Below are 24476 nucleotides of genomic sequence, written 5' to 3' on the forward strand. Positions count from 1 at the left end.
GCAAGGACTATCTCTACCGTTTTGGGGTCCTAGGAAAGCCTGGGATCTCAGCTTCCAAATGAAAGTTATTGCAAGTCTCTAGCCCAAACGGTTGCGGAGATATGAGTAATTTAGTAAAGGTCGTTTTTGGTTTTGTAAATTTTAAACGCACACTTTTTCAAAATGACAAATTTTACTAGAAATGACAGGTGACAGATAGGAGGCAGTTCTACTTAGGTTAAATAGATTGAATTAGATGAATTTAAACTAAGAGATGTGTTCTGAGTTTTGCTAAGTACTCACAAGAGATTTTGAACAGGAAAGCGACTTGGTCACGATCTTCAGTCGGGTCAGGTCTTTCCGGATTCTGCTCACAGCGCCTGGTCTGGTCTCGGCTAGGCACAGCACTGCTTTCTCTCTGGTCTGGTCTCTGCTAGGCACAGCACTGCTTTCTCTCTGGTCTGGTCTCTGCTAGGCACAGCACTGCTTTCTCTCTGGTCTGGTCTCTGCTCTGGATAGATTGAAGTCTCTAGTTTGGCTTTCTGGAGTTTGATGGAGGTAAGTATGGATTTTTCCGGCAGGGCTTCCAGCGGCAGATGAAATTGAATGTCCCTATGTGTCCTGACTCTCTGCTTTTATCTGTTTCTTGAGAATGGGTGTGTGTGTTGCATCACTAGACTTGCCCCTCTCATTCGTCATTGGTCAGGCTTCCATTCCTCCGCTTGATTGGCAAACTGAACTGTGAGTCAGATTGATGTCATTTTATGATCTCTTGAAACAACCTCCCTTAGCATCTGGGCACCCAAATATATATATGATCAAAATCCATACTTCAGAGTTACACAGTTGTTTGAAATTACATATCCATGGTGTGGCTGAATTTAGCCATGTCTCTGTCCAAATCTGCTCATTCTAGGAGCTTGCATTCAAAGAGTGTACATAATTGACTTTTTAACTGCTTTTTCAATTTCCGACATGGACCCAACTTTACATACATGTGTGCAGGGGGTAGGGACATTAACTGATGAAGTTTCAGATTTTTAACATGCACACATTTAGAGTAATATCCACTTTTCCGCTAAAACCCCCCTGAACATACCACCGGTTCCTACCACGTCTTAAACTGTGGGCAGAAAAATCACAAGAATTATGGTATCATTTATAAAATTTTCACATGTCCGCACTATGAATTATCCCCCTTTTTATAAAACCATATCCTTGCTGCAGGGGTGTGTCTTTTCAGGTCACATGGTACAGAAACCAGTCTTTCCAGTTTCTGCCAAGCCAGCTTGCTCTCACAGGCAGTGCTCCTCCCAGCTCCTGCCAAGAGGAAGCTACAATTTACGACTGCAGTAATAAAAACCTTTGCCTGAGTGAAGAGGGCTTTGTTCACTCTCTTGCAGAGCACAGATAATTCAATTATCAGATAGATGGCATATCCTTTGTGTGGGCAGCAAAAGGAAGGTTGGCCTGGGAACACAGCTGTGACTCAAGTTTCCCTTCTGATGGGGGTAGTTGCCAGGCAGAATTCAGTTCCTTAAGCCAGGTTTCAGATAAATGTCACTTTTTGTTCCCCAGTTCCTGCATTCAAATAAAACTAAACATTTTCACATATGCAGCTAGAAGGCTGATTCTAAGTTTAAAACTATGACATTTAAACAATTGCAACCTATGTGATACTCAAAAGTAGGTCACTCAGTCAATTTAAACATTTTCGATTTTAGTGTCTTTAAATCCAGTGCAACTTAAACTGCTGACTCCATAGCAGTTTTGTTATAAGCATTGTTTTGGGCTCTTCATTTCCCAGATTTTGTAGGCACACAAAACTCCATTCTACCAAATGTCTGCTGGTGTTCAGTGAATATTTTGCACATATTGCAGTGTTTGAAATAGGCACTTTGGCTTGCCTTCAGAAAAACACACAGTGGGTTTTAAAACGCCGGCTTTTGGATAGTGGTGAGTACTGGTACTGCACCCATTTTTGGGATTTTCTTGGATTAATGCATTCTAAACAGGAATGGTTCTTACATGGTAGTAAATCCTTGCTTAACATTGTTTTGATGGGGCTCCTTACAGTAAGATGGTTATGTGGAACCCCACAAAAAGGGTTGAATCTTTAAAGTGGTCCAATGAGTCACGATTTCAGCAACTTTTTGACATCAGTAAAAGTGGATTTTGTTAACAAAGACCTTTCTTTACCCTGGTGGGTGGCAAGTTAGGTAACCATTTTGGTGTGCGCACAACTGCGCAGCTTTCCTGGATTTCGGCGCACATGTGGGTTTTCCGCCATCTTGAATTTCCTAAGCCCACAGCACCAAATGTTGTAGCAGGGTAGCTTAAACGTGGGTCAGGACACCCTACAAGCCCCCCACGTGACTGCACTTTGAGTTTGGGTCGATGGGGAGTCGCGTGCCCAAGGGTTTTGACCCACGCACCGGTCTGTCCACATAATCTTCTTCCTCTTCTGTAGATGGCACAGTTCAGCATCTTCTTCTCCATCCGGTCAGATCGATCAGTTCTCCTCGCCGGTCCTGATGGGAAGATTGGGCGGTACCCCGGGCCCGTTGTGTCTTTGCTCCCGGTCTCCGGATCGTCCTTCTTGGTCATCCTTCATGGTTTCATCTCTCCTAGGATGATAAAGGAAGAGCGGCAATATCTACTCATAGACGATTTTTTTTTCCACCACTGTTGAGATAGTGGGGCAGCATATGCATTTCATCGTAACGAAATATTACATTCTTATTTTGAAAAAAAAAAACAGCATCACTAGAGACAGTTTCATGTAAATCACAATATTTTAGAGACTAGATGTGGTAGGTTTTATGATTGGAACTGAATTAGTCTGATACAGTACCCGCTAGGATTCCAGAGGATTCCTCCAGTTGTTGCAGAGTGTGCCTGGGATGGCAACATTTCAACTGGTTTATGTGGACCCACTTGTCTTCCCCCTCTGCTGAACCACCTTTGGGGATGCGGATCTTGTAGGCCACAGGGGAGATCTTATCGACGATCTCAAAGGGTCCCTTCCATGTAGGCAAAAATTTGCGCTGCTTGGCCTGGTTCCTTTGGAAGTTGTATAGATAGACCCGGTCTCCCACCTGATATTCCTTCCTGGAAGTTTTCAGGTCATAATGGGTCTTCATGCTATCAGTCGATCTTTCTAGATTCCGCTGAGCATAAGCAAAAGCATGTTGGAGGTGTTTCCTTAAATTCTCTACATACTCATGAGTAGTGGAGGCATTTATCAGTGTCTGCTCTTGGGTCCTGTAGAGCAAATGCTGCGGAAGCACCATCTTGCGCCCAGTCATCAACTCAAATGGTGACATTTTGGTTGCAGATGAAGGGGTAGATCTGATAGCCATTAGGACCAGAGGTAATCGGATATCCCAACTTGGCCCAGAATCTGCCACAAACTTCTTTAATATGCTCACAATTGTCCGGTTATATCTCTCTACTGCCCCAGAAGAAGCTGGCCGGTAAGCAATATGCAGCTTTCTCTTGACCCCCAGTATCTCCCACATCTTTGTCATTACTTCACTGGTGAAGTGGCTACCTCTGTCTGACTCAATCCTTTGAGGTAGACCAAAACGGGAAAAGATGTGGTTAATCATCAAGGCAGCTGCAGTTTCTGCCTTGCAATTTGGGGCTGGGAGACATTCCACCCACTTGGTAAACAAGCATGCCACGGTCAACATGTACTTATTCCCCCTAGCCGAGCGAATCACAGGGCCTACAAAGTCGATTTGTAAATCTGACCATGGCAGTGTCATTCCCCTCTTTTGTAAAGGCGCCCGGTGCGTGAGGGATGGCTGAAATTGTGCACACACAAGACACCCCTTCAAATATTGGTTGAGGTCCTGCCCCATGTGTGGCCAGTATGCAACCTCTCTTAAGATTTCCAGTGTTGTGTGAAACCCCCTATGACCGGCAGTGGCCGCATCATGGGCGTGACTTAACATCAGGCTTCGGAATGAGGTAGGAACCACCCACTGATCGTGGCCAGCTTTGGATTTCCTTACCAGCAAACCGTCTTGGATTCGGAACATTTTTGGACATTTCATCAACACTCTTAGGTCCTCTTTCCCAATGTAATCGGTATCCGTCAGGGGAAAGTTCTCAGGGTCCTCAAGGTGCTGGTAAAATTTACCAATTATTGGATCCCCCTTCTGAGCGGTGATCAAATCAGCATCAGGGGTCTCCTTACTCCATTGTGCAATTGAAAGGTCGTTGTGAGCATTTGTCTGGGACCTAGTGATAGCAGTGACCTGGATTTCCCCCAACAGGGACTCAATCTCAATTAGATCCCCTTGGATGGCCCCGGTTTTGGCCAGCTGATCAGCTAAGTCATTTCCAGTTTTGTCTGGTCCCTCTACTTTGGAATGACCCTTGATCTTTTTCCAATAGATGGTCATCTCATTCGAGTTGACCAGATCATCAATGTTTTGGATCAACTTCCCATGTTTCAAGGGTTTGTTGTTAGCACATAACATGCCTCTGGTTTTCCAATTAACCAGGTGCTCCACGAACCCGTTCCGTACATAATCCGAATCTGTGATTATGACCAGTTCGTGGAGTTGATGTTGGACAGCAGTGAGGATGGCCTGATGCACAGCCATCAATTCTGCCACCTGACTACTTCGGGGACCAATTTTGAATCCGGCGGAGGGTTCTGGGGACTCATTCACCCATGCATTCCCTACGCCGGCCACTAGTTCTTTCTCCCCGTTGTTGTCAACATGGTAAGAGCATCCATCCACATAGACAGTGGGCATTCCCTCACACTTGTCTTCTTCAAAGACTTTGTGTGGGGAATTAAGGTATGCCTCCATGTTGTCCTTTATTTTTAGACTTTCGTCCTCGAGACAGTTTTCTCTGGCACAATCATGCAAGTCAGCCAGACCTTGCGCGAGGGGACTCTTCTTGTTTTGGCCATATCTGACCTCCACAGGAAAGCCTTGCATTGACAGAATCCAGGAAGTAATTCGGGAATTACTCACATTTCCGGCCCGGATTCTGTCACTTTGGAGATATTGCAGAGGCTGGTGTGGAGTCTCCACTATGATGTGTTCCCCCTGGATAAACGGGCGGTAATTCTTCAATGCCCACACCGTTGCCAGGAGTGCCTTCTCACAATCGTTGAATTTTTCCTCCACAGAGGATAAAGTTTTGCTCGCATAGGAGATTACTTTATTGACCTTGTCATGCTTTTGGTATAATACTGCCGTCAAGCACGTATCAGAGAACCCCGTCTCCAGGAAGAACTCCTTGTTTCTGACAGGGTAAGCTAGGCAAGGCGCTTGTGAGAGGCTTCTTTTGAGTTGTTTTACCGCCTCGGCTTGTTCTGGACCCCATTCCCACTTGACCCCCCCCCTCAGGAGATGAATCAGGGGTCTGGTGATCTCTGCGTAGCCCTCAATGAACTTTCTGCTGTAATTAGTCAGTCCAAGGAGGCTCCTTAGTTCCCGCAGAGTTGTGAGGTCTTTCAGTTTCTGAAGTGCTTCCACTTTCTTTTCCTGGGGACAGAGACCCTGAGGAGTAATCTCATGCCCCAAGAAATTAACACGGGTTCTACACCACTGTGCTTTCTGAAAGGAAAGTTTTGCTCCGGCGGCCCTCAACTGTGTCAGAACATAACGGATCTCTGCTATGTGTTCCTCCACAGATGAACTTTTGATGAGGACATCATCTACATAAGCCAGGTTACCCCTCGTACCCAGGTCGGGCATGGCCTTATGTAGGAAAATATTGAACTCATTACCGGAGTTAAGGTATCCGAAGGGAGTCCGGGTCCATGTGTACTGCTGGCCCCCAAAGGTAAAAGCCAGCTTGTATTGGTCCTCCCTACTGACAGGCACGGTCCAGTATCCATTGGTCAGGTCTATTGCAGTGAATACCTGTGACCCCTGAATCTGGGCCAGCCCTTGGTCAATGTAGGGAAGAGGCCATCGGGAAGTGTGGACCCGTTTGTTGAGCTCCCTGAGGTCAGCGCAGAGTCTCCACTGGCCGTTTGGCTTCAATATTCCCAGCACCGGATTATTGAAGGTGCTGTGGACTGGACGGATTATTCCCCGGGACTCAAGGTTCTTAATTATTTCAGTAAGGGACTCCATTGATGCGAGAGGCAAGCGATATTGCTTCACAAACACAGGAGTCATGCCAGGGTCCGTGGGGATTGTTGTTGTGTGGATGTCAGTGCGACCACAGTCATATGAGTCTACCGCAAAGAGATCTTGGAAATCCAAGAAAACTTGTTTCAACTTTTGCTTTTGTTCCAGAGTCACACAGGCATCAGCTAGGTTGACTCTCTCTTCCACCATCTGCCTGAAGCCTGGAAAGACTTCTGGTTTGGCTATCTCCGCGGCCTCCTCCAGCTGGGTGGAGAAGTCCCTGGTCAGAGTGCTGATTTGGACCGGAGGCTTCAGGTGGGAAAGGCAGCCCTCATGAACCTGGAAAATCACCTCATCCCTCCTGAAGTCACAGGTCACATCTTCCTTACCATAGGGGCAGGAAGTGTACACCAGGAAGTTCCCCCCATGCCGGGTAAAAATCCTGTCTGGTGTTGCGTTGTCATCACTGTCACTGTCAAAACAGTCCTTGGGGATGGGTCCTAACAGTTCATTTACAAGATCAATGGAGAAATGTCGGTCATCAACCGCCATTCCAATAATGGTGCCTGCGGCTAGAGTAATACTCTTTAAGTCGCTGTTATCCACCTCTATTAGAATGGGGTCATGTTCTATGTTGACTAATGGAGTCGGGTTTACCCCCAACCCTTGCTGTTGGAGAGAAGCATTTAGATGTATGTAAGCATCAGGGTTTTTCAACTCTTGTCCCCTTTTAACTTTCACTTCCAGGGAGAATTGTCGGGTCCTTTCTGGGATGGTGACTTCCTCTTTAACCTGAATTTCAACTGCATAAGGTAGCAATTGAGCTGACCTAAATGCTTTTTCTGGATCATCAAAGCCCATGGGATTATCCGCTAATCGGGACCAAGCTTTGAAGTTTATTAGGTCCAAACTAATGGCAAAGCGATTGAGAATGTCACTGCCTAAGTAAAAGGCGGCAGTGACGTCTCGCACGACCCAACAATTATGGACTATGCTCTTGTTGCCAATGGAGATTTTGAGCATACACCTGCTTGGCAGGAGATGTTTGGAGTCAGGTGCTTCCAGGTCCATTTCCCATTTGTCTATCAGTTTGAAGGTGGGAATGGCTGGATCTTTTGGGAGTTGGCGGAACATGGCTTCGCTGATGAAGCTCTTACCGTTGTTCACACACACTCGAGCGAGAACAGAGTCCTTCCCATCATTTAACTGAACAGGGATGAACAACTGCTCTCCAATTTGCTGAATATCAGCCAGTCTTTGAGCTGATTTCACATCTTTCTGGACTATAGGAGTGGGGGTTTCTGATTGTGGATTAGTATAGAATTTCAGAGTGTTTCCTTCCAGCGTGGAATACCACTTTAGACTGGAAGGAAGGTTGATTTTCAGAAATAGAGAGGACCCCCCATCACCAGTCTGTTGTCCTACTGCTATTACCGTCACGTCTGGAATTTGGTTGTTCTGGAAGTGAAATTCTACTTGGTCAGATTTTTGTTCAACCATGTGGCATGTGCCGTTTAAACTAACATGGTTGACACTCTGTTTTAATTTTATGGGTCGGCTAGTCTGAGTCCAGAGGACCTTGTTTACGCAATCTATTAGGGGTGACAACCTTCTCAGGAGGTCATTCCCTAGTAAACAAGGGGTGCCCTCTGGGGTCACAACTATGACCGGGTGTTTCAACTTATGTCGCCCGATCTTAATGTCCAAGTCTGCCGTCCCCTCGACGGGAATTTCCTTCCCGTCAAAGTTCTGCAGTTGTCCAGGAAGAGAGGTGAGAGGAATTTGGTAATTCTCTCCCCTTCCTGCATTCAGTTCGTCAAAGGCCCTTCTGGACAGAAGGGTAGCTTGAGATCCAGTGTCCACCAGTGCTGAGATTGTACCCTGCCCCTGTACTTGTACCGGGGCATAATATCTTCCCTCCTTCTCCTCAAGGGGGCACAGATAATGTACATTTTTGGACAACTGGTGGGCTAATTTTCTGGTTTTGGACATCGCTAGCGAGGAGATTTGGGCAGAATTCTGTGGAGAGTCTTGGGAATCTGAAAGAAAAAATTTGCAACTGGAGATCAGAGCCATTGTGGGTTCCCCTGGCTCCGTTTCTGGGCCGCCCCCCCCTTTTTGGAGGCAGTCGCCAGGATGGGTTTGAACCAGGGGATTTTCTTGCTGTTGGTTCTGGGATGAGATGGTGGGCGGCGGTAGCTCAGTCTCCACATCTCCCCAGTCTGGATTTGCATCCCTAGGGACCCATTTTTCTTTGGGAGGAGTTCCCCCCTCTCTGAAGGAGAAGATCCTTTTCCCAGGATCCTCTGAGGATCCCTCTCCCTCAAATTGGAAGATCTGTACCTCCTCCTCAAACTGAGTCTGTTTGGGTCTTTTGTTTCTCCTACCCCCCCTCTGCTCCTTAGGAGGCAGACTTTCAGGGGCAAGAGATTTTGTTTCCGGTTCCTGGGTTTCCAGGGGCTGTTTACAAGTGAGGAAGGAAGCTTCCTCCAAGGCTTTACACCCCCCTTCCCTTTGTGCCTCCTCCCTGGGAACCGGTGATTTATCGGGGTGCTGCCCCCGTCATTGTTCTGGAGCACCAGGTCCAGAGTTGGGTGCGTTCTGCGCCGGCATGCTGATCTGAGGGTTCTGCTGTGCCCTCAGTATATGACCCATATCCCGCGCCATGTTTTGAACCTGGCGCTCTAACTGGGAAACCCGCTCAGGCTGATACGGGGCCCTGTTTTCTCCCCTGGGCTGATCCCGGGAAGGGTAGCTGTCCCTCCTCTGGTAGTACCCCTGGTTGGGAAGATTTTGGTACCCCTCCACCCTTGGCCTCCCCTCTCCCGGATTCAGTGGTCTGGGCTCAGGGAATTGAGGAAAGAAGGATGGATGATTTTGGGGTTGGAAGTCGGGTGGATATCTGGGGAAAAAGTTCTGCCCAGGGTTTGGTAAATTTCTGCCCTCCTGTGGGAAGTTTGGAGGGAAGTTCCCTGGGTTAGGTGCTTGGCTGGATCCCCCCCCTTGGGCTGGAGGAGTCCACACATAACCCAGGATGGGTCTGTTACCTTTGTAGCGAGGACTTACATAGTCAGGAGAGCGAGGGACCCCATTTGTGGGGCTGCCTCCCTGGCTCCCTGTCTGCGACTGGCCCGAGGACCTTCTGGGCCTAGCATTATTAGGTGCAGGTAGGTTTTTAGGCCCCCCCATCTCCAAATCCAAAACGGGGGTGACCTTTACCTCTGCCACCTTGGCAGCAGCAGGGGTGCTGTTGGCTTTGGGGTTTTTCTGGGCATTGCTTTTATTTTCTATGGGCTTCTGCACCTCATAGATGCGGGTAGCCTGTTCAATGACCCAGTCTAAAGATCTTTTCTCGTGAAAATCCCTCACGAGCTGGGTCATGATATATTTGGGCAAGGCATGGAAAAACGTGTTTATAAATTCACGGCTATCCGTGCGCACCCTTCTTGTGGTCTGTGCAAAAGCCCGCTTTAACTCCTGCACAAATTCTTGTGGGGCCTGATCCTCCCCACATTGCAAATTGTAGGCTGCCTTGCGAGCCTCTTGAGGATTTCTGTGAACAGAAAAATGTTTCAGGATGGCCGCCTTATAGGTGGACCATCTTAAATGATTTTGGTCCTCCAGCCCCGCAAAGAAACTGGAGTATTCCGGGGAGAAGGTCCACTTTACATATTGAATGCAGCTTTGGCTGTCCTTCAAATGGAAAGTCTCCATCATTTGTTCAAACAACTCTAAGTGCTCCCAAACAGAATACTTAGCGTTCTTATGGTAAGGCGTGATGACGCTCCTGATCGCCTTAATCTGCTTTAAGGGGTCCTTGAGCAAGGCCCTTTTTGCCTTATTGGCCTTTTTGGTTCGGGTAACCCTTGTCCATTCTTCGTCGGACTCAGAGGCACTGCTCCCAGAGGTTCCCGTCTGTTCTTCCAGGTTTTCCCGGATTCTGCGAGCCTGGGAATGGCTGGCAGAATGTGGGGACCTGGTCTCCTGTGTCCTGCGCAGTTCAGAGGAGTCTTCAGATTCCTCCTTGCTGTCAGGATTTGATGGGTACCCCCTCCACTGACCTAACTGGGCAGAGGTTTTCAGGATGCCCTTAATGGGCCTACTCTCCTGGGGTTCCCCACTGAACTGTATTGTACTTGGGTGCCCATACCCGGATGCCCACCCCTCCATTCCTGGATGGTACTGGCCTATGAGCCCCATGCTTCTGGCTGGATAGTAATCTGCCATCCCTGTGGCCCTGTGCTCATGTGCGCCAGGGGACATGGGGGTGGCAGAGTCCAGGGACTGAGAGGTATGAGGGCCTCTGGTACTAGGGCTCCTGAGGTTATGCTCCGGAGTTTCCATTTCCCAGCGAACCTCATCTCTATCCGCCCCTGCTCCCTGTTGCAATGCAAGAGCCTGCATTTGTGCCTTCAGTTCCTCAGTTAAGGCCTTACTCGACTCTATCAGTCTCTCCTGCATCGCTACCTGCTGTTGGAGCCTATCATTGTGTTGACAGAGGGCCTCATTTTCCCTCTGTGCTTCCTGGTTGGTCCTGGAGAACTGGGCCAGTCTTTGCTGCAGGAGGGTTACCTCCTGAGCTGTGTCCCTATTGGCCTGCTCCTTTCTTGCTAGAGCATCCTCCACCCTCCTGGTGTGCTCTAGCAAGTTCTGGTTTTCTTTTTGGAGGTCACCCAGTCCCTGGTGGGCCAGGTGATTTTCTTCCATTTTCCTTTTTAAATGGCAGACTTCCTGGCCTAAGGCGTCTCTTTCCTGACTAAGAGCCTGCATTTGTGCCGCCAGGTCGTCCCTTTGCCTTTGGAAGGCACCAGCTTTCTGGCGCTCCTGATCAAACTCTGCCTGGGTATCCAGGTCTTTCAGGATCAGTTTATTGCTCTCCTCTTTCTCTCTGTCTAGTTGGATTTGCAGGGTGGCTACCTGCTCTGTGCATGCCCTGTTGAAATTGATCTGTTGCTCCAGCTTTTTCTGGCTCTGCAGTAAGGAGTCCAAACTGTCTTGGTGCTCCTTCTGCAGGGCCAGAAATCTAGTATCCTGTTCTGACTTTTCCTTTTGCAGCACATCCATATCCTCCTTTATTTTAGTAATGTACAGTCTGCTGTCATTTTCTGACTCCTGGCTCCTCTGCAGCCTCTGCTCAGAAGAGTCCAGATCAGATTGGACCTTCTGTAATGCCATCTGTTGCCTATTTGCCAGATTTTGGCTTTCAGCACATCTATCCTGCATGTCTCCCATATATAGGTACAGGTATGCTGCTATCCTGGCGATCTTATTGTGTTCCTCTTTGGCTTTAGGAGCCATATATAGTTCACTCAGGGCCACATGTAAGGGACCCTGATCTCTATATATATCTGACCCTGTTTCAGTGACCTGTTGTGTGATGGCCTGCAACCACACATCCTGGCCCTGTTCGGTCCATTCACCTCTCACAAATAGCTTATGCAAGAGGTGCTCTCTGGCTATTTTCATGTCTACTAAGGTCGTCATTCTAGAGATTGGTCTCTGTCCTGACTTACAGAAGTTAGTATTTTATTTTTGCAGAACAGAACTTTTCTTGGAGTGTCCCTTTTGAGGAATGCTTCACAGCGTAATGCAGCGTGGTGATCCGACCGGGTGTATGTATCCCGTCAGTTAGCACACTGTATTAAGCTGCACAACTGGTAAATCCAACCCAACGTCTCGGCTCGAGCCCCCACTTTGTAAGAGGATTCAATTCAGCACGACAGCCAAGTTAACGCCTAGTCTAGAATACTGAATGAAAACCCTTATTGATATATCTTTAGGTCCAGTTCATGCGTTCTGGATGACTACCCTTGTATAACACCCCTCTCTTGGAATCCCCCTGACCCCACTGAGCCAAGAAGTAATTCTGTTTTGCAAGTTTAAAAGGTTTATTTGATAAATTAAAATATATATCACACTTTTTAATAAATTAATAATTGAATATCACACTTAATCTGATATGGTAAATATTAACAACGGAGAATCTGGCACTAGCACACTTCTTTAATCACTAATGAGTTGACATGAAATGGATAAGGTAGCACACTGGTAAATAGGAACAAAAGTATAATGTGGTAGAGGATGCTTTATGTAGGCTCAGGTGGATGCAATATTCAATGAATGCAGTACAGAAAATACGCAATATGATTTCAACCAAACAATGTAATCACTTTTCTCTGGCTACTCCCCTCCCCCCCTTGATGCAAGGCAAGGAAATGGAAGGAAAACACACAGTTCTCAGAAATGCAATCAACTGTAATTCAGTTCAATCCAGCAAGCTTAAACAGAAGTTTGAAAACACAGGCAAATGCTTTGATAGGTGCTAGCAATGAATGAGAAATATGCTGGAAACGCTCTTAATTCCCTTTTAGAGGTTCAGGATGAGTGGTATCTAGTTAATATTAGTCCAGGCTCACACTAGCAATGATGCAGGGATAGTTAGCAGGTTAAACGAATTTCTGGCAAATGAAATCAGGCAGCAGCAGTTTTTTTTACATGTGAAGAAATTGCAAATCGCGGCAAAATTCGCGGATGCGCCGAGCGCTATTACAAAGGAACCGCAAGGACTATCTCTACCGTTTTGGGGTCCTAGGAAAGCCTGGGATCTCAGCTTCCAAATGAAAGTTATTGCAAGTCTCTAGCCCAAACGGTTGCGGAGATATGAGTAATTTAGTAAAGGTCGTTTTTGGTTTTGTAAATTTTAAACGCACACTTTTTCAAAATGACAAATTTTACTAGAAATGACAGGTGACAGATAGGAGGCAGTTCTACTTAGGTTAAATAGATTGAATTAGATGAATTTAAACTAAGAGATGTGTTCTGAGTTTTGCTAAGTACTCACAAGAGATTTTGAACAGGAAAGCGACTTGGTCACGATCTTCAGTCGGGTCAGGTCTTTCCGGATTCTGCTCACAGCGCCTGGTCTGGTCTCGGCTAGGCACAGCACTGCTTTCTCTCTGGTCTGGTCTCTGCTAGGCACAGCACTGCTTTCTCTCTGGTCTGGTCTCTGCTAGGCACAGCACTGCTTTCTCTCTGGTCTGGTCTCTGCTCTGGATAGATTGAAGTCTCTAGTTTGGCTTTCTGGAGTTTGATGGAGGTAAGTATGGATTTTTCCGGCAGGGCTTCCAGCGGCAGATGAAATTGAATGTCCCTATGTGTCCTGACTCTCTGCTTTTATCTGTTTCTTGAGAATGGGTGTGTGTGTTGCATCACTAGACTTGCCCCTCTCATTCGTCATTGGTCAGGCTTCCATTCCTCCGCTTGATTGGCAAACTGAACTGTGAGTCAGATTGATGTCATTTTATGATCTCTTGAAACAACCTCCCTTAGCATCTGGGCACCCAAATATATATATGATCAAAATCCATACTTCAGAGTTACACAGTTGTTTGAAATTACATATCCATGGTGTGGCTGAATTTAGCCATGTCTCTGTCCAGATCTGCTCATTCTAGGAGCTTGCATTCAAAGAGTGTACATAATTGACTTTTTAACTGCTTTTTCAATTTCCGACATGGACCCAACTTTACATACATGTGTGCAGGGGGTAGGGACATTAACTGATGAAGTTTCAGATTTTTAACATGCACACATTTAGAGTAATATCCACTTTTCCGCTAAAACCCCCCTGAACATACCACCGGTTCCTACCACGTCTTAAACTGTGGGCAGAAAAATCACAAGAATTATGGTATCATTTATAAAATTTTCACATGTCCGCACTATGAATTATCCCCCTTTTTATAAAACCATATCCTTGCTGCAGGGGTGTGTCTTTTCAGGTCACATGGTACAGAAACCAGTCTTTCCAGTTTCTGCCAAGCCAGCTTGCTCTCACAGGCAGTGCTCCTCCCAGCTCCTGCCAAGAGGAAGCTACAATTTACGACTGCAGTAATAAAAACCTTTGCCTGAGTGAAGAGGGCTTTGTTCACTCTCTTGCAGAGCACAGATAATTCAATTATCAGATAGATGGCATATCCTTTGTGTGGGCAGCAAAAGGAAGGTTGGCCTGGGAACACAGCTGTGACTCAAGTTTCCCTTCTGATGGGGGTAGTTGCCAGGCAGAATTCAGTTCCTTAAGCCAGGTTTCAGATAAATGTCACTTTTTGTTCCCCAGTTCCTGCATTCAAATAAAACTAAACATTTTCACATATGCAGCTAGAAGGCTGATTCTAAGTTTAAAACTATGACATTTAAACAATTGCAACCTATGTGATACTCAAAAGTAGGTCACTCAGTCAATTTAAACATTTTCGATTTTAGTGTCTTTAAATCCAGTGCAACTTAAACTGCTGACTCCATAGCAGTTTTGTTATAAGCATTGTTTTGGGCTCTTCATTTCCCAGATTTTGTAGGCACACAAAACTCCATTCTACCAAATGTCTGCTGGTGTTCAGTGAATATTTTGCACATATTGCAGTGTTTGAAATAGGCACTTTGGCTTGCCTTCAGAAAAACACACAGTGGGTTTTAAAACGCCGGCTTTTGGATAGTGGTGAGTACTGGTACTGCACCCATTTTTGGGATTTTCTTGGATTAATGCATTCTAAACAGGAATGGTTCTTACATGGTAGTAAATCCTTGCTTAACATTGTTTTGATGGGGCTCCTTACAGTAAGATGGTTATGTGGAACCCCACAAAAAGGGTTGAATCTTTAAAGTGGTCCAATGAGTCACGATTTCAGCAACTTTTTGACATCAGTAAAAGTGGATTTTGTTAACAAAGACCTTTCTTTACCCTGGTGGGTGGCAAGTTAGGTAACCATTTTGGTGTGCGCACAACTGCGCAGCTTTCCTGGATTTCGGCGCACATGTGGGTTTTCCGCCATCTTGAATTTCCTAAGCCCACAGCACCAAATGTTGTAGCAGGGTAGCTTAAACGTGGGTCAGGACACCCTACAGGACACATAACCAAACAACACCTACAGACTGTGTCCCTCCTCATATGTCATTTCCCTATGTCCCTCCTCATAAGCCATTCCTCCCTAGCTGTACTCCAATGCAATAGTTTTGGCTTATAGGTGTCAAAAGCTACACCTAATACCCCAAACTAAAAATTAAAGATGAACAATCATGCCATCGGCACTGTGTCTATTGAGAGTGACCCGAAATCACTCCATATGCTCCATGCCTGCTGTAGGTGCTCTCTTATTGCCCTTAGAGAAAGCAAATATTGCATGTGAAGCACCTTGCAATGAAGGTGTAGAGAAGACGTGTCGCTAAGGGAATGAGGAAAAAGCAAGGAATGAAAAGAGAGAGTCTCTTTCCATAGGAACTCATCAATGATGGCAATCTAAACCACCACTCTCTTGAAAGACTCCCTGATCACTGTGCTCAGAGAGGCACTCAGCTCCACCTCACTGATGGGGCCCAACAAGGCTGAAACACGTGTATGGGGTTGCTGCTGGTACTCTTGTTCAGAAGGGAATTGCCATAGCATTTCGGTGCTGGACTGCCCATGTGGTCGGGACAAAGACTGATATGCAAATGGATATTTCCCATCTGTGAAAGGTACAGTGAGCAAAAAGCGATGGCTGTGAACTCTCAAAGTGGGAAAAAACCACAGAACAGGTTATCATGCCATGTTTTTCTGGAGAAGGGCACCTGCTACTTTTTTTGCCAAAATGTTGTAAGGAACTTGGGGTTTGGGGCTTTTTTCATCTCAATTACCGCTCTTCCCTTTTACCTGGCCTTTTTTTCCTCTCATCTTACCCCTCTTTGTTCTGTCTACCCCTCAGCTATGCAGCTTCTCTTTCGACTTTTCCTTGCACGTCTATCACTTCGTCCGTTATCTCTGCTTCCTTACTGCCATTTCATTCCTGTCTTCTTTTTCATTTTCTTTACATCATCTTTTAATGTCTACATCACTTGCCCCAAGATTTCTGTCTTCATTGGTTACTTTCTATTTCCTTCACCATTGCCTCTGTTCTCAATCTCTGTACCTTCTTTCTGTACCAAAACCCCTGTGTGCGCCTTCTCATTCCTTTTCCTTGCTTGCTCCTAAACACTGGAATTCCCTGACTCTCAATATTCGCTCCTTCTCTTCCCTAAATATCTTTCGTATTTGTTTAAAAAATCACCTCCTTTTCTTTCTTTCTGGCTCGTAATTTACTTTTGTTCATCGTGTTCTCCATGTACTCTCATCATAAAAAAATGTATATATACCGTTGATAAGCGCTTTGGCAAAATATTTATCACTCAATACACTATCCCACTGAGCCCCACAACATTGCAGTAAAAGTCACAGCCCTCTGTACCATAGCTGGATTCCCCAATGAATGGGTGCCCTAAATTTCACACACATCTCACTGATGCATTCTCAGGCAAGGAAACATGTTTTCTGCCAAAGAAACATGCAGCAGTTTATGAACGTGCAAACCACATGTGTTGCCAACCTCATCATCACACATCATTTCCCAGGTTCAACAGTTACTCAATGATACCACACCACTTCATGAAAAATTCATACAACAAGGGTGGTATGGCTCCTAGGTATGACGCAGCACCATAGGTCAGAAAAGAGCAGGTTTTACTAATGTTAAATAAGTGGAAATGACAGGTACTAGCAACTGCGGAAATGTGAAACTAGAATGACAAAGAGGGATAAAGATGAGGCTAAGGTTGCCAGCTGATGCAGAGAGAGAAAGATAGGATGAAAGGACGAGAACAGAAGATGGAGGAGTAGGAGGGGGGATGCGAGAGGAGGGGATAATCGAGATCTCCGTTTTCACAGCATGCAAGTGGAGAAATCTAGCCTTCATCCACGATTCGATGGCAGTAAGGCTGAGAGATGGAGGTGCAGAGACTCAGAAAGAAGAGGAAAATGAAAGATATGAGAGTCATCTTCATAAATGTGTTAAGAGAAATTAAAAGGAGGAACAATAGCGGACAGAAGAATAGAATAAAGATTGAAAAGAAGAGGACCAAGGACAAAACCCTGAGGAACTCCGAAACAAAGTGGGTAGGAGTCACCAGCCCATTTCCAGAAAGGTAAGAAGAGCACCAATTGTAAACAGAACCAATGATATCTGAAGAAGAAAGCATGTGAGAAAGAATAATGTGATTCACCGTGTCAAACGTAGCAGATAAGTCAAGTAAAATAAACAAGGATGATTGATGCGATGGGAGGATAGCAGAGTCGTGACAGAAAGAAGTCTGTTTCTGTGGAATGGAAGGGGTGATAACCAGACTGAAGAGGTGGAAGAAGGGGACGTGAGCTAGAAAGGAGGAGACCTGACCTATCTCAAGAATCTTAGCGATAAAACGGAGAAGAGAGACCTGATGGAAATTTGATACAACCAAAGGATTAAGTGAAGGTTTGTATAAGATGGGTACAAAGGTTGTATGTTTAAAATGCAAAGCGATAACCGCAGAAGAAAAAGAAGAATTGTAAAGTAGAGTAAGAAATGGAATATGAAGGGGAATGATTTGCTGAATATTTTTATGTTCCTGTTTCTTATAGAATACTTTGACATAACTACTTTTCAAATTCAAATAAAGTATATACGTAATTGGATTGCGCACGCAACACTGCATTGTTGACCATGCACTGGAAATTTCGATTGTGCTGGAATTCTGCATGTGGACGTGTTATTGTATATTAAATCTTCTAATAAAATGTCTTCCTAGATGGTTGCCACCAACATTTTTTATATATTAGTTTGTTTATTTCTTATAGGCTACAAGCCTTTTACTTACAATCACATTGTTATTACAATCATCATTATTTGTCATTTGAATAGCGCCTTTCGCCATTGGTATGGTCCCAACATGCTGTAGGATGAACGCCCTCGGGGACCGAAGTTCAGGTATGGGAAATTCATCAGAAGAGTTTACAATGTGTGTATGCATTTTAGCCAAAACGAATTGGGTACGGGTGGCCAGGTACCGGCTAGAGACCGATATTGAGCTGGTAAGTGGATGGGTGACTTGAAGTTGGCAAGAGAGAGTGCAGAGTAGTAGATTCATTATGTGTCCATATAGACCGAATTTCTGTTGTGGGGGATAGTTGCATTCTATTGGCAGAGGTGTTGTGCAAAATGTTGTTGAGAATAGAGCATTATTGCAGATGTTTGTGGCCTTGCCTTCAGCAATCTTCCATAAGCATGGAGTGGGATACATACCTGTCCGATGTTGCTGGCTTCTTGGTTTCATAGATGCGGCATGGAGATTTTTAGGTGAATCTTGCCATCATTCAGTGATTACATGGAGGTTTGTTGCCCAGACTGTCTGAAGTGATTGACTTACTCAAGAGGGCAGGGTGTAAGGAGGAACAGCCATGTGTTGTGGGCCCTTTGGAAAGCCAGGTGGTCCTCTATGCATCAGATGCTAAGCAGCACTACAGCATTCTATTACAGTCTCAGTATTTCGCTCTACAAATCACAGCCTTTCAAAGCTATCAGTTTACAGATTCAGTTTCCTCTTGCCACCAGCCTCTTAACACAATCCCTCTGATTCACCACAGATACAATTAGGTAGGTGCACTCATATCTTTAGTGGTGTCTTGTGGATCTGGATGAAGGCCCTCTGTCATTAGGCCAAGGAGTTGCGCATCCACAGAAGAGATAATAGAAAGAGATATTTGCCACTGGTTGAGCTTGGGTTCGATGATAAGGGATATTCAAGGATGGGGCTGCAGCCAGGCTGAATGTGGTGAAAGGCAGTGCCAGTGATTACAACCAATTGGATGGGATCACTGGGCACACTTTAACCCACTGTCACTGCTTGCCCTTAGTGCCCTTAGTGCAGACTCCTACAATGCAGCACACAATGCATTGCTATCAAGTGTTTTGCAATCTTATCCAATTTACTGGCAATGGTGAGGTGGTGAACAGTGTCCACCATTTTCATTCAATTCTATGCAAACCCATTCATTTTATAATTAACCCTGCATACTCTCTTCTTTTGAATGCCCATTTACTGTAGGGGTTAGCAAATGTACACGTCATGTAAGGGAGCAGTGCTTCAGTCGGAATGTTGTTGAGAACAGAGGCAGGTAGGATGCTGTCCCCATACTGTGTGGCCTTGAAGGATGCTATGGTGACAGTAAGGTCTGTGGTCTTCAGGGTGGCTTGTAGAAGATGCTGCAGGATTTGAAGATGATACATGCTTGCAGCAGGAACCAGTTTGCTAAGGGTCAGGGTTAAGTGGTCAAGGTTGTTGGCTTTGATGTGTTGGAGGAGTTGTGTGGCTACTGCTTTTTGAAGAACTTACCTAGAAAGGGAAGATGGGTGATGGGTCAGTAGTTGCTGAGGTCGTCAGGGTCTAGTGTTGGTTTCTTGAAAAGCAGGAGAATATATTGGGTTTTGAGAGTCGAGGGGAAGGTGCCTTGAGTTACAGAACTGTTGATGTTTGTCATGTAAGGGAGGAGTGCTTCAGTCGGAATGGTGTTGAGAACAGAGGCAGGTAGGATGCTGTCCCCATACTGTGTGACCTTGAAGGATGCTATGGTGACAGTAAGGTCTGTGCTGTCAGTTCTGGCATTGATGTGTTTTTGTTGGCAGATTATGCTGGTCTTGTTAATGAAGAAAGAGTTGATGGTGGTAGATTTTCCGATGGAGTGCAGTATGGGATGGGTAGTTGTTGATGCAATGCTTGACAGCTTTAAAGAAGACTATGCCTTAATTGCTGGCCTAGGTTCTGGTGTTTTGGTAGTAGTTCACTTTGACATTTACGAACAGCCGTCTTCATGTAACATGGAGTTGCTTGAGCTATTTATTCAAAGGAAAAACACGGCTTATATTATTTTATTTATTTATTTATTACATTTGTTAAACTCCCAAACCCTCGGGTATCACGGCGTTGTTGCAGACATCCTACAATAAAATTCCACAGTTTTCCAAGAAACATCCAGTAAAACCATGGTACACAATTACATAGGTTAATACATTACATGATCACGTTCGCTGTTTGCTTGACTAACATTGTACACACAATGGCCGTCATTATAACTTTGGCGGTAGCCATGCCGCTATTGGCGGCATGGCTGCCGCCAAAATCAGGTTCGGGTCTGGGTTCCCAGAATGGGGAATTACCGGGCCATTCCGAGTTCGGAGGGCCCGGTAATTCCTCCCTTCAGGAACCCGGACCTTCCCCATTCCCATTTCAGACCCCCTAGGGCTGAAATGGGAAGGGGAGAGGGAGCAAGCAACGGGCCGATTACGAGCGGCCCGTTGTTTGCTCCCTCTATCCCTTGCGGGACCCGCTCTGCACGTCTGGTAAAACCAGACGTGCAGAGCGGGTCCTGCGATACCAGACGTGCAGAGCGGGTCCCGCGAGGGGACCTCGTAATCAGGCGGTACGGGGTTGATGGCGCTGGCACCTTTACCGGCGCCGCTAACCCCTTACCGCCTGACTTATAATGAGGCCCATATTAAAACATTAAAAACCAAAGCAAACCTTATGCAACTCCGGAAATACTTCATTGAAAACCATCTGTTGTGAGCAAAATCCCACAACTCTAAGGCACTTAAATGCTGGCACCTAATGTCTCATCACATAAGAATACATATTTTAATTCAACATAAATATTGGCTTGAATAGCTGTAATTTGTCTTCAGCGTGTGCTCAACACGTTGTCTAATGATATTACCACCAAGAGAGTGTTTTTTCTCCTAAAGGTATTTTTTTATGCAAACAAGCTCATGTTTTCTTTGTAATTGCTTGTGGGGGCTGCATGTGCTACTTTTGACAGAACTAACAATTGACCTTTTGTGTTGTTGTTCATTATGCGCCGGGTACCCAGCTGTAATGCTTACGCTAATCTCTTCTGTAATTAAACAGAGTGTTAAACTGGAAATCATTTACAAAACATCAATTTGCTTGCTACGTCTACTGCCAACCCGAAACACTTCTGATCGGACACGTTAACAATGCAGAACTAAGTAGCGAGCCAACTGCTGAACGCCAATTAGAGCGCTTACAAAATGTTTTTCCCCATAAAACATAGCTCACATGACCAGCAAGCTTTCTACAATCAACATAAATTATAGCACAGTTAGCTGAAAGAAAGTGAATCTATAAAAAGAGCTGCAGTAGCCGAAAATATGGAACGTGTGGACCAAAGTCTGCTCTTTTACATACATCCTTCATGGAATGCGCTCTGTGACGTCCTATTTTTGGTTTTGGTGATTTTTTTATTGCCGAAACCATTTTTGCAAAAGAGAGAGATGGAACAGGGGTTCTGAACTGGGAATATCTGGATGGCTTAGCAATGAGCAATGTGGTGGCATGAAGCTGCCAAATCACTAAAATCTCTTTTTCCAAGCTCCTCTGCCGTTCTATCCAATGAGAAGTTGCCTATCAATATTTGCTCCAATCAGCAGCTTTTGTAAGAAGCACATCAGGTACTGGTCTTTCCATTTTCCAGCTGTGTAGTGATTTCATATTGCACTATTTGTTTCAGCCATGTGGGCAATTTTGGGCTACTTATGACGAATTTGCGTTAATTTCTCATACCCAAAATGTCAGAGGAAGAAAAGACAGAATGTTATTTTCTTGCTGCGCCCATTCCGGATACCCAGATGCACCCACCTCCTTACTTACATGTCGAAGGCACACTCCACTGTGTGCCGCTGACTCGCTGTGTCCCTGTGACACCAGTTCCCGATTACACCACAGTGATTGGGAACAGGCGTTGCAGGGTCCTCTTCTTTTTAATTTTGTTTTTACTTTAAGCAAACGGGTGTGGGAGACACCCCTGCAACCCACGCTGACATTATGGTAAACAAAGATGCAGGGGACACCTGTGCAGCCCCGACTCCCCTTGTTCATCATAATGCCACCGAATGGGGCATTTGATCATTTTTTCGATCAAATGTCCCATTCTGACATTTTTATTAGGTCTTTTTGGGTGTTTCCCTTTCGACGGGAGATGTTTTTGTCCTCCTGAGGCTGAGTTTCTAAGGACCACCCACCCCAGGAACACTCTCTCTACCCTACCCCCACTCCCTCTACCCCCACTCACCCCACTCCCACTCTCTCCACCCTGTCCCATCCACTCCTCCCCCATTAGATGTGCTGGTTGGATTTTGTTTGGGCTATTTTGGGGTACTTTTGACAAGTCCTGAGAAGTCTGCTTTGTTCTAAATATTTTTTGCACCTAACCAAATACTACCCACCCCACTCTCTCTACCCCCATGACTTACCCACCGACCCATACCCACGTACTCAACTCTATCATCCTACCTCCACCCCCTCTCCGAACCCCTCCCTCTCTACCCCCACCCACCCAATCCCCACTCTCTCTACTCCCACACATAATAAACCTACGCTGTCTAGCCCCCCACCCCCCCACTCTATATACCCTGAACCACCTGCACCACACCCACTCTCTGTACCCCAACCCGCCCACCCTACCCCTGCTTCCCACTCTACCCGCTCCATCCACCATACCCCCAATCTCAAAGGAATCTGGACTACCATGACATTCTCACCTCCTTAACTATGGGTTAGGTCCCTCCCACTGGACACACGCCTGCCTTCTTGACTTCCGCTCCTCTCCTTGTCTCTCCAGTCGTTGATTACACTGTGTTTTTCACCCATTAGTAGTAACCTGAGCCTAGCTATATCTCAAAAACGAGCTGAGTTTTTGCATTTAGCTGAAAATCAAATCTAGCTGTGTGTGTGCATTTAGCTGTATCTCAAATCTACCTGTGTTTTTGCATTTAGCTGAAAATCAAATCTAGCTGTGTTTTTGCATTTAGCTGTATTTCAAAAACAAACTAGGTGTGTTTTTGCATTTAGCTGAAAATCAAATCTAGCTCTGTTTTTGCATTTAGCTGTATTTCACATCTAGTTGTGTTTTTGCAAATTTGCTGTGCCCTTTGCTTTTATTGCATGCTTTTTCTTGTAATCTGACTGGCCCAGTGACTGCATTGTTCTACTCTGCCCCGCTGGCCCTACCCTGACCCTCCCTCCTACCCCTCCCCCCTCTCTCTCTCTAGCTCACCAATGAAATTTTCTGTTTCTCCTCTCTTCTCTGTTTCTCCATTGACTATCCTTCCCTTCTTACTAGGTCTGGTAGGAAGAAGTTCAAAAAGGATATCTTGGTCTCTATTCCTGGTCCCCCTATCGCTGACACCAGCGCTTCCTCCAGACAGACCCTCACCAACATCCTCTTTGTTGTTCCCTCACCAGATCTATGGACTCTACATATGATCTCTGTGCTCTTTCCTTTCTCCTCCTCTCCCACTAATGGTGGCACATGTTAGGAAGCCCTCTTGGCCCCTTTCGACTCCTCTAGGGTCATCATTAATGTCCATCTGAACGGCACCATCTTGGTTCAAGGCTCTCAAGACAACCTTGTCTGCTTTTGTAGATGCTTCCCATGCCTCATCAGTTTCCTTTCATCTCCTGCTGTCCCCTATCTCCTTGGCTTCCTTGCCTCCCTCTTCTGCCCCCCCTTGGCTACCTTGCCCTCTCCTCCTTCCTCTTCTGCCCCTCCTCAGGCTCTGTCTTCACCTCCTTTCTCACCTCCGCATGCTGCACCTCTGATTTGTACCCCTCCCTGGAAGTCCTTTAAGGTTGGCAACCTTCTCCATCCTCCCACTCTCAACTCTCGCTCTGCCATCAAACACTCCTCTGACATCTGCTGCCTTTCGGAAGAACTTGACCTTGATATCTTCGGTCTCACCGAGACATGGTTCATGGCCAGCTCTGTCACGAGCTTTCACACTCTCCTCCATGACAGGTACAAGATCCTCGCAGCACCCAGATCCACCCGGTCCGGATGGGGTGTAGCCCTGATCTACCGGGAGTGGATTCCTGCCTCTGTCATTCACACACAGACCTACTCCTCTTTCAAGTTCCTTGTCTGCAGGCTTTCTATCTTTCCTGGCCACTCTCTCACCGTGGCTAATATATGTCAACCTCCTGGTCAGATCACCTCCTTCCTCCTAGAGTGGGCGGACCTCTCCTCCTCCCTCCTGGCCTCAACCACTCAACTCCTCCTTCTTGGTGACCTCAATATCCATCTTGACGCTCCCTGTTCCTCCTCTGGAATCTTTTGTGACCTCTGTGAGATTCTCTCTCACTTTCTATTCTCCCCTCTGGCCTGACTCACTGCAGGGCACACACTTGATGTTTTGATCTCCTCTGACCTCCCCCTCTCCATTACTCTGATCACTCCCCTCCCTTGGAGAGATCCCCCCCCCTTTTACTCCCATATGTCCCTCTCTACCCCCCAGGCCAACCCCAACACTGCCACCTACCTTCTCGGTCATCCGACCCATGAAGATTCTGTTAGTTGAGGCTTTCCCCGCAACTTTCTCTCCCCATCCTGACACAGACCTTTCCATGCTCTACTCTTCTATCACCGATACGCTTGATGCTCTTGCCCCTGTCATCAGGATCCGCTTGAAGCCCAAAGCCAATTGCAATTCTTGGTACAAC

Source organism: Ambystoma mexicanum, chromosome 9 (genome assembly GCF_040938575.1).
Source record: "Ambystoma mexicanum isolate Mex_15411 chromosome 9, UKY_AmexF1_1, whole genome shotgun sequence".
Classification (NCBI taxonomy): domain Eukaryota; kingdom Metazoa; phylum Chordata; class Amphibia; order Caudata; family Ambystomatidae; genus Ambystoma; species Ambystoma mexicanum.